This window comes from Leucoraja erinacea, chromosome 7 (assembly GCF_028641065.1).
Source record: "Leucoraja erinacea ecotype New England chromosome 7, Leri_hhj_1, whole genome shotgun sequence".
NCBI lineage: Eukaryota > Metazoa > Chordata > Chondrichthyes > Rajiformes > Rajidae > Leucoraja > Leucoraja erinaceus.
Window position 1 is genome coordinate 73,078,140 of NC_073383.1, and position 14,548 is coordinate 73,092,687.

The 14,548-nt window shown below is 44.6% G+C and overlaps 1 protein-coding gene and 1 long non-coding RNA gene across 2 annotated transcripts in view; one reads left to right on the forward strand and one right to left on the reverse strand.

Annotated features, from left to right (window-relative positions):
• The window catches only part of LOC129699107 (contactin-associated protein-like 5), a 1,038,064-nt gene that overhangs the window by 66,805 nt on the left and 956,711 nt on the right, over positions 1 to 14,548 (forward strand). The gene's annotated exons all lie outside the window — the stretch shown is intronic.
• On the reverse strand, positions 297 to 4,732 carry LOC129699108 (uncharacterized). The gene is made up of 2 exons (XR_008723786.1): positions 4,666 to 4,732; positions 297 to 1,148 (listed from the first exon to the last, which is right to left on the reverse strand). It is a non-coding gene; the product is annotated as an uncharacterized LOC129699108 (long non-coding RNA).

The window sequence follows — 14,548 nt, forward strand, 5'->3', positions numbered from 1 at the left end:
TTGATCATCGTTGCTTTTTCAATACCTTTCATTCATTTGTTCTATGTGCCTTCTATATCTTTTGTTTCATTCTCTCCTGATTCATAGTCTGAAGAAGGGTCTCGACCCGAAACGCCACCTATTCCCTTTCTCCAGATAACGCTGCCTGACCTGTTGAGTTATTCCAGCTTTTTGTGACTGTCTTCTGCAGTCTGGTATCTTTCTCTTTGACTTTTGTGTTTGGCCTGATTGTGTAAATAGCTTGTTCTAAACTCCCCCAGTGTTGTTTCAGTCAAAAATCACTGAGTCAAGTAATTGCGTATCTAAACTTTATTTTGACTAAACACAATTATAGTTCCACTACTATGCCTAACCTAAAAGGATCTCATGGGAGCTACCTTGTATAGGTCCCCGGACCTTGAGGGGCCGAACCACAAAAGGGGTGGTCTCTTTACACAGTAATCGATTAACAGTATATGATAGACATTTCCCTAACCCAATAATACAGTGACTATTACAATGTATTCAAATGGTGCGGCTGAGAGGAAGCAAACATGGCAACATTTAGCCAGATATTCAAGAAACCCAGACAAGGCTCAATACTTAATCCAATCAACATCTAGCAAACTAAAGTTTTGCAACAATATGTACAACGTGTATGTCTGGTTTGCATTCATCCAATCCAATCTTTGCAATTTGCACCTAATTGTCAGGATCTTAAGAAGTTTCATTCTCTTGCTGCAGCTCCTATCTAGGCTCTTGACAAACTGGCACCATTCTGCAGCTTGTCCTATTTCTGCAGAAGGCACATTTAAATTGACCAAATGGCCTTGCAGCCCAGAAGCCTTTACTCAATTTTAGTGTCCTGGTCTCACTTGGCCAGAATTAACATTCCTTCCTTTTATCATATGTGATAAACCATCATTTATGATTATTTAGTTATGATTATTTAATCAGATAACCGGATATACATATGTGTGTCTATTGCATTCTCCATCTATTAACAACAACAAGACGATGACGTTTCTTCCCAGAATCTTGTCAAGCTTATCGCGTTTGCATGGGCGTAGCTTCACAATGAGTCTTCACCTCCCGAGTTTCCATGGGCGCAAATTCCCTCCATCTGTGTTGTTGCCCATTCTTTCATCCCCTAGTCGAAACTATAATTCCTGAAAAAAAAAGTGGGACAAAGCAAGTTACCACTCATGCACCAATGCTTTCCCATACATTTACTGTAATTCTGCAATACTATCCCTTTTCCATTTCACTATTCTGCTCTATTATATTCTACTGTATCACTGATTTCCTATTACTATTGTGTTCTATAGTATATTCTTCACTACCCGAAGATCAACATTGATCAGCCCTCTCCTATGCACACAATGTTATAATATGCATATCTGATGATGGTTTCTCATATAAATTTCAGCTGGGTTCAGTCCAGATTTCCCTATAGGCGTGACTCTTATTTAAAGCAAACCATGAAAAGTGTTTCAATTCAACCAGCCTTCAATTTAATAGTTTAAATGTAAGTGCCCATCTCCTCCTCCTCATTCCACAGAGTCAATTTCCATATGTTGTCAATTTTTTTCTAAATCCAATTAGGAATGCCAATTCTAGGGACAATTTCTTTCCACCTTGATGATAGAAGCCGAAGGGTTAAACTCAGTCAAATACATTGACTCTGATATCTCCACACCCATTCAAGTTTCTCTTTCTATTTCAATAGACCTCCTCCAGTTTTTCTTCCTTAGTATGTTGGCTTGGCTCTCAGTCCATAGGGGTTCTCTCTTATACTAGTTTCCTAACCACTGAATCATTTCTAGATGGTTAGTATTGACTTTCCAAGGGGAACTCGTACATTTTAAGTCTACCTCATCATTTTATACTACCATCTTACGTTTCCAGGGTATGTCTTAATTCCTGATATCCGCTAGGGTCTGTCCCTTACTTGATAGCAACTAAATAGTCCATCTTCAATTTTTTATAAGTCCACTTTTCCTTCTCCTTTCTGGTTTTATTTTCAAAATTCGTTTTAAACACTTGGTTCCTGAAACGTGTTTGCAAGGGCTGTTCAAACAGCCTCTTCTCTTGCACTATCATCGACTAATATTTGTGCCAGGGCTTCATATGTCGGGTGCCCTAGGGCTACTAGAAATTTGGTATTTTCAGCTCGAGTAATTATCTCAAGTTAAGTATCAATTCTTTTCAGTCTGAACAAAAATTTTGTGCCTTGCATTTTTACAGCAAATCACACAATCAGATTTAACATCCACCCAATTAGTCCACCTGGCCCTGGAAGGCAAAAGTCTTAAAGTCCTTGTCTCTTCCTCCTTGTCCTCCCTCTGCGTTGAGGTGATCCAAAAGTAAATTCCCGCTGCCGAATCCGAGCTTCGGATCAAACTCTGCAGCCCGGGGGGGGGTCAAAGCTGCCGAAGCTGCCACCCTAGTCCAGACGCAGCTGTCGTGCGGGAGCTCCGGAGAACAGGTCACCAATGTGACCTTCCCCTCGTCCACTTTCGAGCCACGAGGCTCGAAGTCGGGTATGAGCCCCGAAGTCGGCCAGCTTCTCGTTGGTAAGTCCTGGCTGGCTTGCCTCCGGAGCCTCTCGGTCCCCCAGGCAGCAATATTCTGGATACGACAAGAAAAGATGTTGTTTCTTCCACCCCCCCCCCCCCCCTACACATGCACAACTAAAATCTAACAACAGAACACGGAAAACAAAAAAAAGAAAAAAACAAACAAATGGGCTGCAGCGCGAGCCGCAGCTGCAAGGGCATCGCCGCCACTTCCAGAATCTGTTGTATGATCTCCCATAAATCTCGTGAATCTGCATGATATACACGCATTGTGGTTCTTAAATAATCTATAAAAGCAGCAGGTGACTTCTTCCTATCAGGGATTCTGTTTAGTACTGGCATTGTTTCATGGGGCTTCCACGGAGTATGGATGTCTGTGGCACGGGGATTATTCATACTTACTGCGCTGGTCGAATCTGCTGTACCCAGCCCTTCACTTACTGGGAATTGCCTATGGGATATCCGTCCCTTTCTTTACCCCTCAGATGAATCTTCCCCTTCACTAGAGGGTTCCCGATACTGTCCAAATAAATCGTTCCTCTTTCTCACTGCTCTTATGATCTGTCTTGGTTGTGGCTCACAGCAATATTCTGGCTGTTGTTCTCTATCTAACATACCTTCCCTTTCTTTAAACACCGGAGCTAACCTCTTCGTTTTACTCCGGGTGCCATAAGCTACTGGACGACCTATCAATGATGAAGTGGATAGGGTCGAATAATCTAGTACCCCAGCATCTGCTGTTGGTAGAATCTGGTCAGATGTAGAATCTGCAGGAGTTGTTATAGATTCTGCAGACCTAAAATATTTATTAAGGACCCAAGTCAGACAAGGTGCTAGTGAAGCCTGGGAAACGCAAGAGGAACATGGTGGGAGCTGTGAACTCCCACCAGCGTTAACATTTGTCCATTCTTCCAAATATTCATCTCCTTTCCCCTCTAAGTCAGCACTAACCATCGGATCCCTAAACTTTAAATTTACAGAGACGAGTTTCCTTCCAGGAGATCTGCCTTTTCCTTGTTCTGTGTGTTTCCCTTCATCTCCACTCCTTCCTTTCAATCCCTAAATTATCAAGCTTGCTCCTGAACAGTGACTAATGTCTCCGAAGGGTCCGCAGCCTCGAACTTCTTACTCCTTTGCTCCACCAATCCTACTCTCTTATTCAAATTCTTCTCCTATCTCCCACAAGTCCACACACACTTTCTACCTTACAATTTCCACAATCCTCAGTCATCCACTGAGATCAGAATACTCAAGGGAACAATCAAACACATTCGAGCACAATCAAACACCTTCTTGCAACTCCTTTAATCCTCAATCGAAACGCATGAAAATGAGCTCCAAATGCACAAGTAACACTGTTCATCTCACACCGCTTATTATTATCAGGCAACACCACACTTCTACATAAACCGCAATCATTCATCTAATATCGCATTCAGTAGCTGTACAGTTCCAAAAGCAAATTTCTAACTTCCAGAATTTAAATCAAAAATAATACACAATCAACAGTAAATACAATGCAATACACCATAAACTACTACTTCATAATGTTGTATCCACAGACCAATGAGTTGGTTTCCCATTATCAAAAATTCCTAGGATTTAACAAGTTTCCAACACACTAGTAAAGGGCCTGTCCCACTTGGGCCACCTAATCCGTGAGTCCAGAAGAGTGTCTTCGACCTTCAAGCTCGAGGGCAGCCTCGAGCTGGAACGGCCGGCCGCGTAGAAACCTTGAGCTGGATCGACCAAACCGCGAGCTGCATCTACCGACCGCACACACATACACACACACACACACACAGACACACACACATCGCGAAGGTGGGGCCAGGGAAAGTGGAGGAAAGCTGCCTGCACTATGAACAGGAAGGCTGCCACAGTAACAGTAAGTCCTTTAGAGAGGGGGGGGGGGGGGGGGGGGGAGAAGGGGAGAATAAGGGGGGAGAAGGGGGAGAGAAGGGGAAAGAAGGGGGGGGAAAGGGGGAGGAGAAGAGATGAGAGAGAAGGAGGGGGAGGGGGGGAGAGGGAGGGAGAGAGAAGGGGGGAAGATGGAGTGGAGATGCTTTTAATAAGTATAATAAAGTCTAGCGGGCATTTTACCTACCCATCGGTCTTCCTGGGTCCTGAAAACTCCAAAGAGCCAATCAAAATGCCCAGTCAGTGAAGGAGATTGGCTAGTGTTTAAGAGGGAACTGCAGATGCTGGAGAATCGAAGGTTACACAAAAAAAAGCTGGAGAAACTAGGAGATTGGCTACACTGACCAGGCTGCCTGTGACTGCCTGCAACTACATAGTGACCCCTCTCCACTGCACTACAAGTGAAAAAGACCCATGCCGACCAGATTTTACACGTGGAAAGTTTTTAAATTTCCTGAAAATTTTTCCGCGACCTAGCTGAGGCCACGAGTAGGCGGGAACTTCCCTCGAGCAGGCAGGAGAGTTCCAGCGACCTCATAGGACCTCCTAGGACCTTGTGTCGACCATGCTGCGAGTTTGAGTCCAGGGCAAACTCTTCTAAACTCGCAGATTAGGTCGCCCAAGTGGGACAGCCCCTTTTGTCTCTCACAGATAAGTCTTCTCGCAAAACAAAAGCAAAATTCTTAACACCTAGCAAGAAGTCTATCTTCTTTCAAATGGGTACCTAAGATCCAGTCACACAAATCCTACATACACAGGGATCCACACAGGCTTTTTAAAGTGGTAAACACACTTTGAATCCAGGTGGGACCACTTTCTCACAAGAACAAGCAAACACAATACAGCAGCAAATTACCTGCACTTAATACACCACCAATTGGATACCAATTCTGGACAATGGACCTCGAAGTGCGTCAGGCTTTCATTAAAGCAGCTGCAGGCTGCCAAATGTGACCAAGGTTTGGACCACTCCTCGCCCTGGTTTATGGGCCCCTAACAGAAAGGAGTGCTAGCCACCCTCCCCCCCCCCCCCCCCCCCCCCCCCCCCGTGCTTGTTAGAGTCTGATCTACCAATCTCGATTGGACCCTTTCCCAAGCCCACGGATGATCGATCCGCCCCGACTAGTGAAGTGCTGAAAATCAAAGCGAAAACCACAGAGTGGGCCCAATTTCTGCACTCGCGATCGAAACAGCTCAACATTCTTGATCGCAAACTTGTGTTTGGGAGTCCGTTGAGATCCCAGACAAGCCCTCAATGTGAATAGCTTGTTCTAAGTTTCCCCCCAGTCTAGTTTCAGTGAACAATCTCTGAGTCAAGCACTTGCACATCTAAACTTTATTTTGACAAAACACAATTATAGTTCCACTACTATACCTAACCACCCTCTTTAGCCTCGCTCAAACAGAGACACTCCAGAAGGTCACGCATTCTCCCTGAAGTTCGACACAGGACCTCGTGGAAGCTACCTTTTATAGGTCCCCGAACCTAGAGGGGCCGAACCACATAGGGGTGGTCTCTTTACTGTCCAATAATAGATATTGATTAACACATATATTTTCCCTAACCCAATAATTCAGTGACTAATAACAATGTATTCAAACGGTGCTTCTGAGAGGAAGCAAAGATAGCAACATTTACCCAGATATTCAAGAAACCCAGACAAGGTTCAATACTTAACCCAATCAACATCTAGCAAAGTAAAGCTTGCAATATGTACAATGTGTATGTCTGGTTTGCATTCATCCAATTCATTCCATGCAATTTGCACCTAATTGTCAGGATCTGCAGATGTTTCATTCTCTTCCCGCAGCTCTTATCTAGGCTCTAGACAAACTGGCATCATTCTGCAGCTTGCTATTTCTGCAGAAGGCACATTTAAATTGACCAAATGGCCTAGCAGACCAGAAGAATTACTCAATGTTAGTGTGTAATTGTGGCAATGTGCCAATAATAAACCAAAACCTAAACCGTAGACACGTCTGTATCAAGCCTCTCATACAAATTGACCGATATACACTGTTATTTGATAGAGGGTTACACCATTTAGAGACATAGGGCCATACAGCATGGAAACAGGGCCTCTGGCCCAACTTGCCCATACCGACCAAGCTTCCTGATCTACACTAGTCCCACCTGCCCGCTTGGCTCATATCTTTCTAAACCTTTAATGATACATGCCTCAACTACCTCATCTGGCAGCTCATTCCATATGCTCACACCCTCTGTATCGTTGCCCCTTATTTTCCTGTTAACGGCATGGCGGCGCTGTGCTAGAGTTGCTGCCTTACAGCGCCAGTGACCCATGTTCTATCACGACTATGGATGCTTGTCTGTACTGAGTTTGTTCTTTCTCCCCGTGACCTGCGTGGGTTTTCTCCGAGATCTTCAGTTTACTCCCACACTCCAAAGACGTACACGTTTGTAGGTCAATTGGCTTCAGTTAAATTGTGGGTTAATTGGCTTGGTGTAAATGTAAAATTCTCCCTAGTGTGAGTCGGGTAATGTTACCGTGCGGGGATCGCTGGTCAATGCGGACTCAGTGGGATGAAGGGCCTGTTTCCGTGCTGTATCTCAAAACCAAAAGACTCTGTACACCTATTGCAAAGGTACCAACATTAGGTGCAGTGAAAATAAAACAGTGTCAACCAGCGAGAAGGATTGCATGTTTGAAAAACGCAGTGAAATTACAATCAGTTCAAAGTAAGGAGTAACTCAAAGAAAAATAAGTGGTCCTTCAGCTGAGCTGAGGGCAGGAAGGAAACTGTTTTGCCTTCTGGTTGAACCCTTTGAGAAGTGAAGCTTCTGGGCTGGCTATTCATTGGCAGAGGGCCAGGTATGGAGATGGGATTTTCAAACAAGAAAGCTGCACTTAATTCAGCCACTCATATATTTTCTTTAATAATAATCACCCATCGGAATAGATCGGGACATGTAGGTTACTGTGCTGTCACTAGATCATCCATACTTGATTAGTTTTATGATATTCACAGGAGCACGGTATATCTACGAATGAGGCAGCCTATTTCTCCTGCGCTAACTCATCCATCCGGAAGAGAACAAATCCCTCCATGTCCAAGTCCATCTGTCTTTTTCTTAATTATGCTGGGGATGTTGCCTACCTCACCTGGGATTACAGCAGCATTCTCAATATAACTTCTTGATGTGGGTTTAGTGTCTTGTACTACAGCAAGAACTGCAAATGTGATTTTTTTTTTTTTTAAGGGATACTAAGTGCTGGAGTAACTCAACGGGATCAGGCAGCATCCCTGGAGAATGTGGATAGGTGACTTTTCAGGTCGGGACCCTTCTTCAGATCGAACAGGAGTCCAATGAAGGGCCCTGACCCGAAACATGAGTCGGAAAAAGGGTCCTGACACGCAACATCATTCTGAAGAAGGGTCCCGACCTGAAACATCATTCTGAAGAAGGGTCCCGACCCAAAACGTCACCAATCCATGTTTTCCAGGGATGCTGCCAGACCCGCTGATTTACTCCAACTCTTTGTGTTATTTTGTAAACCTGCATCTGCAGTTCCTTGTTTCTATTACAATTATGACGATGTGTCGGGCTTGGTGGTTTTCTAGTTAAATTGCTGAGCCTCTAACCTACTGCCTGGGCTATTGTGTACAAGACTCAAGTTCAAATTTCATTGTGGCTGCTGCAGAGTTTAATGTAATGTTACATCTCTGGAATAGAGCAACTGGTCCAGATAATTGCTGCACTAGTCTGGAGCCGCATGGTGGTGCAGCAGTGGAGTAGCTGCCTTGTAGCGCCAGAGACCCGGGTCTGATCCTGACCACGGGTGCTGTCTGTCTGGAGTTTGTACGTTCTCACTGTGACCTGCATGGGCTTGTTTCAGGTTTCTCCCATATTCCAAAGGCGTGCAGGTCTGTAGGTGAATTGGCTTCTGTAAATTATTCCTAGTGTGTTGTGTAGTGTGCGAAAATGGGATAACATAGAAATAGTGTATGGGTGGTCGTTGGTCGGCATAGGCTCGGTGGGCCGAAAGGCTTGTTTCCACAGTGTATCTTATCATATAACTATTTAAACCCTGATCTTGGATGTGGATAATAATAATAATAATAATAATAATAATAATAATAATAATAATAATAATAATAATAATAATAATAATATATTTTATTGTCATTGCACATCAGTGCAACGAGATTTAGTGTGCAGCTTCCAACCGATGTAAAAAATAAATAAATAAGTAAATAAATAATCAGATAAATAAATAAATAGATAAATAAATAAACTGTGCGACAATAAAATAAATATATAAACTGTGCGATGTATTTGTGTGTGTGTGTGTGTGTGTGTGCGGTCGGTAGGTGCAGCTCGCGGCTTGGTCGATGCAGCTCGAGGTTTCTACGCGGCCGGCCGTTCCAGCTCGAGGCTTTCCAGGAGAGTGCCCTTGAGCTTGAAGGTCGAAGCCACTTTTCGGGACTCGCGGATTAGGTGGCCCAACTGGGATAAGCCCTTTACTAGTGTGTTGGAAACTTGTTAAGTCCGAGGAATTTTCCGAAAAATGTGTATGGGTTTTCATATGTGATTCACATCTCCTCGAAAACCGGACGCAGTAACGGTGACATTTTTAACATATTCCGGAAGAGATGTACCTCATGATTTCAAAAATTCCCTCATATGAAAATTTGATTCATTATTTCCCGAGTTTTTAAACTAACATTGTTCACCAATCTGACATTTTTTTGAAATCTAACGTGCTGAAGTGAGCTGGATGATGTCACAATGCCTTTGCTCCTCTCAGCAAGCTGCGCAGAGATTTCAACGCGCAGCCATGAGCTGTGAGTTACGTGGCCCAGTCTGGTCCACGTCGGCCACAGCCTAGCTCGAGCCCAGCGCCTGGTGGGGAGGCCTGCTCTACGACCTGGGTAGATGCTGCCTCTACCCCCTCCCCTTCACTCTCTACCACCTCCCCGGGGCAGAGAAAGAGAGAGAAGGGGAGGGGGGTGGGGGGGGGGGGGTAGAGGGGGGGGGGGGTTAGAGGGAGGAGGAGAGGGGTGCAGGAAAGGTGGGTCCTCCCACTCAACAGCCCCCTCTGTATCCCTCCCCTCTCTGCCTACCCTCTCTGGCCCCCCTCCTCTCTGCCCTCCCCCCCCTTCCTCTCTGCCCTTCCCTCCCTCTCTGCCCCCTTCCCTCTCTAGGGAGTGGTGAAAATTGGGACCCATGGGTGAGAGTGTGGGTATTGCGTTCGGGAACCAGCCCTCCCCTGTGACGCCGCCCCCCCCCCACCGCTCAATCTCTACCCCCCTCTCTCTCCCTCTCTACCCCCCTCCAACCCCATCTCCACCCCCTTCTCGAGCCGTGCCAGTGCAGTTGGGGGTTATGTGTGAGTGGATAGGGCGGGGGTTGGGGTAAAAGTAGCAAATTAATAATATTAATATAATATCAATGGGGTGGTTACTGTGTGTGTGTGTGTGTGTGTGTGTGTGTGTGTGTGTGTGTGTGTGTGTGTGTGTGTGTGTGTGTGTGTGTGTGTGTGTGTGTGTGTGTGTGTGTGTGTGTGTGTGTGTGTGTGTGTGTGTGTGTGTGTGTGTGTGTGTGTGTGTGTGTGTGTGTGTGTGTGTGTGTGTGTGTGTGCGTGCGAGACGGCACCCCCAAAAAACACTCCCCCCCCCCACCCTCCCCGCAACCGTGCGTTGATGGGACAAGACCCAACGGGTCCCCCTTGGTCTAGTTTCTTTTTAAATATTTCAGGGTCTATTCCAGAATATATAAAATAGGTGCATGTCAGTCTGAAGAAGGATCTCGACCCGAAACGTCATCCATTCCTTCTTCCCAGAGATGCTGCCTGCCCCGCTGAGTTACTCCAGCATTTTGTGTCTATTTACAGAAACAGCACGCAATTGTACTGTGCCAGATGGCAAATCAGGAGATTGCAAAGTCACAGTGTCAAGAGTGTTTTAATTGGCATAAGTGCCGATAAGGAACAATGACATTTTTACTTGCAGCAGCTCAACAGGTTTGTAAACATAGTACTCAGTGAATAACATAACAAACACATTTTTAAAAGTTCAATCAATAAAAAAAAACAAAAAATCCAATAAAAATAAAAGAGAAATTATAGTACGGGATGAATCTAACCAGAAATTAACTATCAGCATTAAGGTATCTTTGTGAATATATATATTTTTTAAAGATTGATCAAAGTGAGCTAAAGGGAGAGGTTGTGCAGTTGAGGACTCTATTCCATGAAGAGCAGGAGGATGAGGAGTAGTTCTTATGGAGTTGGATAACATCATGCGAGGAATAGATAGGGTAAATGCACAGTGTCTTTTGTCTAGAGTAGGGGAATCACGAATCAAAGGACATAGGTTTAAGATGAGGCGGGAGGGGGAGGAATAGATTTATTAGGAACCAGGGGGGCCTTTTTGTTTACACAAATGATGGTCGGGATATTGAACAAGCTGCTGGAGGAGGTAGTTGAGGCAGGTACTATCACAACGTTTTAAAACCAATTGGACAGGTACATGGATGGAAACAGTTCAGAGGAGTATGGTTCAAATGCAGGCAGGTGGGACTAGTGTATGTACATCATGGGGCAAGTTGGTCGACGTTGGCTATAAGGGCTTGTTCCATGCTGTATGACTGTGATTCTAAGTGGGTATTGTTCCTTTACAAAAGTGAGTGATGAATTACTAGTGGAACACAAGGATCCAGTAGGTTAAAGCCCTGTCCCACTGTACGAGTTCATTCAAAGAGTTCTCCCGAGTTTACCCTGATACGAACTCAGAGATTTACGGTAATGGCCGCTCGTCGGTACTCGGGGCTCTCGTGGACATTTATCAACCTGTTGAAAAATCTTACTGAGCTTACCACGTTTCCCGAGTACCTGCCGATAGCGTTACGAGCCGCTAAGAGATGTCCCCGAGCTCCGACGTACCCGCTACGTTCATTCTACGTGCTTACCACGAGTTTAATTTTTTTTTAAACACAGGAGAACACTTGAATGAACTCGTACTGGGTCACTGCTCGTGCGGTCGACCGGTAGGTGCAGAGAGTAGCTTTGAATGTTTGTCTCTTCGTTGATTGTGTCTCTTTCTTTTTTTTAAAAAAGCTACTGTAATGCGCCCTTTTAAATTGCCCCTCGGGGATGAATAAAGTGCTTGATTGATTGATTGATTGATTGATTTTACAGTGGGACAGGGCCATTAGGGCGGCACAAAGGTGCAGCGGTGGAGCTGCTATCTTCCAGATCCAAAGACCCAGGTTCGATCCTGACTACGGGTGCTGACTATATAGAGGTTATAATTCTTCCTGTGAGCACGTGGGTTTTCTTGGGGTTCTCCAGTTTCTTCCCACTCTCTGAAGACGTGTAGGTTTGTAGGTTAATTGGTTTTGGGAAATAAAATTGTAAATTAGACAATGGACAATAGACAATAGGTGCAGGAGTATTTGGCCCTTCGATCCAGCACCGCCATTCAATGTGATCATGGCTGATCATCCACAATCAGTACCCAGTTCCTGCCTTCTCCCCATATCCCCTGACTCCCTAGTGTCGGATAGAGCTAGTGTGCTGCGTGATTGCCGGTCGGCGCGGACTTGATAGGCCAAAGGGCCTGTTTCCGCACTGTATCTCTGAAATCTAAAGTCCAAAATCTAAAATAAACTGGATTTTACATTAGCCATCATATTAGAGGATGTGAGTTGCATCCAGTAAATTATTTGATTAGTACGGGTGTCAGAGGTTATGGGGACAAGGCAGGAGAATAGGGTTCAGAGGGAAAGATAGATCAGTCATGATTGAATGGCAGAGTAGTGACTTGATGGGCCGAATGGCCTAATTCTGCTCCTATCACTTATGGACATGAAACAGTTGTAAATCAGGAACTGATAGGGGAGAGGAACCCTGGGAAATTACAATCTCCAGGGAGGTGGTTCTGAGCAAAGTGCTGGGACTGCAGTTTGACTAGTCTCCATATCCTGACTGGTGTTTTAAAGAACCAACAAGTGAGAAAGGTGCAACATTTTTGGATTACATTTCCAGACTCACCGAGATTTTGGGGAAGGTTTCACCAGATATTAACAATTAATCATTTTAATTCGTAAATGTGAGGGACATGGAAAACATCTCAATATAGGTCAGTACGCTTGCCATTGAGAAAATGCCAGGAGCTATTATTCAGGAAGGATTTAGTAAGACACTTTGAAAAAAGATAATCAGACAAAGTTAACATCATTTCGTGACAGAGGACTCATGTTTGACTAATTTATTACAGTTCTTGAAATAAGTAAAATGTGCTGTGGATAAAGGGGAATAAATGGGTGAATGTAGCATGAGTTCCAGATGGCATTGATAAGGTAGAACGGCAAAAGTTATAGCTAGAATGGACAAGTGAGTTTGTTATCAGGAAACAGGGAGAAGGCACAAATTACATTTATTTCTGGTGGGCAAGACCTAAAGACGAATTTTTACTGCGGCCTCAAAATTAATTACAATTTATGTAATTGTTCTGATGAGACATCAAAGACATGGTTGCTAAATAAGGTCTGCCAAGTTGTGTTAGTACCTGCCTCAACTACCTCCTCCAGCAGCTCGTTCTATATACCTACCATTCTTTGGGTTAAAAAGTTGGCCCTTAGATTCCCACTAAAATCTCCCCCCCATCCCCAACCCCCCACTTTAAATTTAAATCCTCTGGATCCATTCTGCAGGAAATGTCCACAAGACCACAGCCTCTCAACATTCCTAACTTTTGGGTTAATAGATAAAATGGGGCAGACCCATTCTCCTGTCTTCTCTCCATAGCCCCTGACACCCATACTAATCAAGTATATGTTTATCTTGGCCTTAAAATATCCATTGACATGACCTCCACAGCCTGCTGTGGTAAAGAAATCCACAGATTCACCACCCTCTGACTAAAGAAATTTCTCCTCATCTCCTTCCTAAAAGAACATCCTTAAATTCTGAGGCTATGGCCTCTGGTCTTAGACTCTCCCACTAGTGGAAACATAATCTCCACGTCCATTCTATCCATGCCATTCACAATTCAGTAAGTTTCAATGAGGTCCCCTCCTCATCCTTCTAAACTCCAGCGAGTACAGGCCCAGTGCAGTGAAATGCTCATCATACCATATGTTAACCAATCATTCCTGGAATCATTCTCATTGCGATAATACCTGCCGTCCAAGACATACAACACAACACATCGCAGCCCAGGGGTCTTGATGTATGATCGCAACATTGGAAAATTAAGATTCGTTATTTTAATTTTCTTATGGCATAAACGAGTACAAATTCAGTAAAGGCGCGAAGCTTTTCTTCGGTCAATTTAGTTTGTATTTCAATTACTTTACCTTTTTAATGTCGAATTGAAAACAAAATTCACCAGCACAAAGACGGTAAAAGGCCTTAAAGGCAATGTGAGAAACGAGTTCAGAATCTGCAGCTTGAGAGCTGGTAGCGGCTCACAGCCCATTCTGCTTGATGCGATAATTGCTTCCTGCGATCACTCAAAGGCTAAGTGTGGTCATGGGGAATGGGACGGAGGTGGGGAGCGTGACTGTGGGCGGCAGGTACAAATGGATGTCAACCCGCCCTCTGAGTTCCCGCTCTTAACCGTACCACTGCGGGAGATATGCTGAGTGCAGATCTACCTCCATTGCGACAATTATTCAGGATCGCAATGGTTCGATCACACTTTATTGGCACATATACCAAGTCACAGTGAAATGCCTTGTTTGAGCATACAACCCGGTATACAGCAGACCTCACAAGAGTCGCCATGGCTCTGATGCCAACAGTTACCAAAAGCTCACCGAACAGTCATATCTTCTTCCAGCTGCTGCAAGTGGCAGTAGGAGGCCCTCTGCCAGGTCTGTCACATTGTCATCAGTTCATAAGTTCAAAAGTGATAGGAGCAGAATTAGACCATTCGGCCCATCAAGCCTACTCCGCCCATTCAATCATTGGCTGATCTATCTTTCCCTCCGAACCCCATTCTCCTGCCTTCTCCCCATTATCCCTTTTATCTTCAGCCAAAACCTCGTTGAGTTCAGTTGAATTCAGTTTAGTTTATCGTCACGTGTACCGAGGTACAGT